Genomic DNA, 3,828 nt, shown 5'->3' on the forward strand with positions numbered 1-3,828 from the left:
CTACATTAATGTCTCTTGGTAACTAGGTTCTAAACAATTCTGAGCTTCAAGGGTTAGAACTGCCTTTTTACCATCTACCGGAAAAATCTCAGGAAGCCAATTCTGCTCACAGAGCACAGGCAAGCAAAGCTCCATTTAAATTAGCCTGAACTACAATCCCATTGTAACTAACTGTATCTTTTTAGGCTATCTTGTTAACTCACTACATATTACACAAATAACACTGCGATAATAGGCAACGTTCTAGGAAGAAATCCTCCCTCCCCTAGTAACCTTAGCATGCTCTTAAAACAGAGGCAAGAGAACTGGACAATATATGAATTTACCTCCAAAAGAATGCCTCCACAGACAACAAAACAACTTAAATACCAGAGTGAATGTAATCTGTGTGCATTGCCAACACATTTGCTACATACAATTAAAAATGTGATTCTAATTATTTTACTCTATGCAGGTCCAAAAATATACAAGTGTATTTTATATTCAACATAATCTACCACAGATAAACTTCAGTTAAAAAAATACTATTTTTTCCTATTCCCACTATTTGTTCCACAAATTTAATTTACTGAAAGCCACTTTTAATGCTTCAGAAACTGATATACTTCCAGGTGCTATTTCACTGCTTTTGACTTGGTTTGTGTTGTGTGTAACCCAGTACATCCATCAGTTAATTACCCGTTGAACAGTATTTCTTCTTAAGTATCAAAAAGCCAAAAACAAAGTGTTAGTTAGTTAGCAGCCAGTTTTGTAGTTTCCCAGACAGTATTTAATCCCTCATTGATTGCCAAAGGTCACTCTTTCTACAAAGCAGCTTTACTTTACTATTTGCTTCTGATATGTTCCTTGCTGGTCTTGCTAAACTCAAGTCACTTCCATAGTGTAGGAATCTAACTACTTATCACTACAAGCCAACTGATATTACTCTTGCATCTATGTTATTTACAAACAACAAATATTCTTGTCTATGTTGTTGTATAAATATATAGCTTAACTTTAATCATGAGAATGCAAAATAAAAAAATTAAGAAAATACTACTAGAACAAGAGGGAGAACTGAAATATTTATTTTTAGATACTCTGAACTAAACCAGTAAGAACTCACTGGCAAGTACAATATACCTCTGCAAGACATAACTTAATCAGTATTCTATATACACTACACAGGTGGAGATCTACTCGAATACATTCTCCAAAGATATAGTTTTATATATTCTGGGTCTCAAAGTGGATAGATGGGTAATTGATGTAAAAAACAGTGTTAGAGAAGACAGAATTATCTTTAATTCAGAAGTTTGAAAAAGCTAAAGAATGCACTGCAATCAAAAGCTTGTCTAAGTCTACCTCAACCATGCCACTGGCCCAATAAAAGATAATCCCCCACAACAATCCTTGCCACTTGCAAAAAGCTGCATTTTATATTAAGTTAAATTCTATAACAGAACCAGCTATTCCATTTGACTGCATCCAAGAGATGTACTGAACTATCAACTGATAGTTTGTAATACAAATGGTCAGAGAATCCACATTTTAAGGAAATCCTTTCATCCTCTGAGAGCAGACTAGGAATATATGCTGCATAGTGACTTATTTCTCCTGTGTCAACTGTTTTAATCTCCTGCTCTCAAAATTTATTTCAGGTTATGGGGCTGACATTTGTCATTAGTCTAGTACCAGGACATTTAAACTCCCAAGGGACCTCCCTGGCATACTGCCCAGTTCTGAAAAAAGGGCAGCATTTCAGAGGTGTTATTAGTACTGGATGCTGTAAGGAGCAAAATTTTTAAAACAATGCTTAATAAAAATGTCAGACACATGAAGGCCAAGGCCATACCTCCTTCTACTTTTCCTCCCCAAAATAAACCCCACGCTCAGAATATTTATTCCAATAGATGCGATTTATCTTATCAGACAGAGAACAGAAATTTTTGGACAAAAGCCAGCTGAGAAGCAGCAACAGCCAAAAAGTAAAGGTGATTATGTGATCTACAGCAGGCAAAAAGCTATCAAAATCTGGAGGTGCGAACTTTAACTCTAGTAGATCCTTTTTTGTTTTGTCTTGAGACTCTGTTGTTAAGCAAATCCTTAACAAGAGCCAATGCAAGAAGAAAGCGGCTTTGAGAAAGAAAAACTGTATACTATATCCAATCTTGCAGCCCTACAAGAAACTGAATATGTATCTAAGTATTTAATGTTCTGTTGGTGAAATATAATATTCAAACTAATCCAAGGCTTGAAGCATCTGATTAAACACTCGAGTCATTTAATGACGACATGTTTTTATTGCAGCAATACAGCACGATACAGTACAAGACGTGAGAAATTCTTTACAAAGGCAGCTTAGTAGTAAGGAAACTGGAATATAATGAGAGGATTCATAAACTTGTTTAGCACTTTACTACAGGCTTCTCTGAAGGCTCACCTCTACAGGAAGTCATTGAGAACTCAGGATGGGGGGGAACTGAACACATGTTAGTTAATCTGCAGTATCTCCCTGTGCAACCTCTTTGGCTAGAAGCAGACATGGCGGAATGGAAGTCTTAGCCCTGCCGCGATACTTTGTGGCACAGCCCATTCACTTCACTAGACCCAACATATTGCTCGGCATCTTGCCCTTGATGGTACAGGACAAGGGGTGACATGAACTCCTTGCTTTCCCTGTTACCTGGGCCAGCCCATAATTTTTTGGGGCCCCCTGCGAGATATAGTTTTGGGGCCCCTGATCCATCAACAATTCAAAATTCTGGTTAACTGCAGCAAAAACTGACTAAAATAAAATAGTTGGGGCTGGGCTGCGCACACATGGGCTGCACTGCATGGTGTAGAGGCAGCATGCGCTGGGGATGCCTAGGTTCCCCCCCTGGGGCAGGGGCAGGGGCCGGGGCCAGGGTGGGAGCAGAGCCAGGAACTCCTCTCTCACTGGGTGGGGAAGGGGCTCCCTGCCTGCATGAGGGGGGAGGGCAAACAGGGCACGGCTGCAGGTTCTGCAGGACAGGATGGGCTGCCCCTCCCTGTTGCCTCAGACTAATGCTGTGGGTCTGGGGGCAGTGGGGAAAACTGCTCCCCCACGCAGAGTGGATGGCTGGGCAGGGGAACACCTAGCATTCACCCCTGCAGGGAATCAGGGCCCGGCAGGCTGAGTGTTCCCCTGCCCAGCCTCTCGAGGGCGCTTTTCCCTGCTGCCCCATTCCCACAGCACAGGTCTAAGGCTGTGGGAAAGGGGGATCCTCCCCTGGGCAGCCATACCGGCAGCTGAGTAGCGAAGCCCTCCTCCCCGTACCCCACACCAGTGCTGTACCCAGACTCCTGGCAGCCCCGGGGAAACTTTTATACTGGGCCCCCCTTCACCAGAGATAACAATTTTTTTGTTGCAAAAGTCTTGTTCACATCTGCAGTCTGAATGCCTTTAAACAGCTCTTCTCAATTGACAGCATTGCCAGTCCCGTTTATACACAATATGAAAACTTTTTTATTTTTTTCTGCCATTGTAATTTTTGTTGGGTCCCCCCGCATTTTCCGGCCCTCTTTATTATCCGGGTGTGCCCAGCTGGGGGCCAGGGAGAGCAGGGGTCGGCTTCTGCGTGGCCCCGCCGCCTTTCCCATCACGTGGCGCGACCGCGGCTCAGGGCGGCTCCTCGCTCGTAGCGAACGCGACAGCGCGGATCCGGGCCGCGGCTGCCGCTCTGCCAGCACCTGCGCGCGGAGCCAGGCGCTGCCCGACAGCCGCGGGAGGCTCCTCTCTCTCTCCCTCTCTGTCTGCCTCTCGGGCGGGGCCGCCCCGCCCCGCCGCGCCCCAGGCACCTGCCCGCGGCCCAGGCCCGGCCGGGG

The sequence above is a fragment of the Gavialis gangeticus genome, unplaced genomic scaffold (assembly GCF_001723915.1).
Source record: "Gavialis gangeticus isolate Ggan-Ray unplaced genomic scaffold, GavGan_comp1, whole genome shotgun sequence".
Classification (NCBI taxonomy): Eukaryota; Metazoa; Chordata; order Crocodylia; family Gavialidae; genus Gavialis; species Gavialis gangeticus.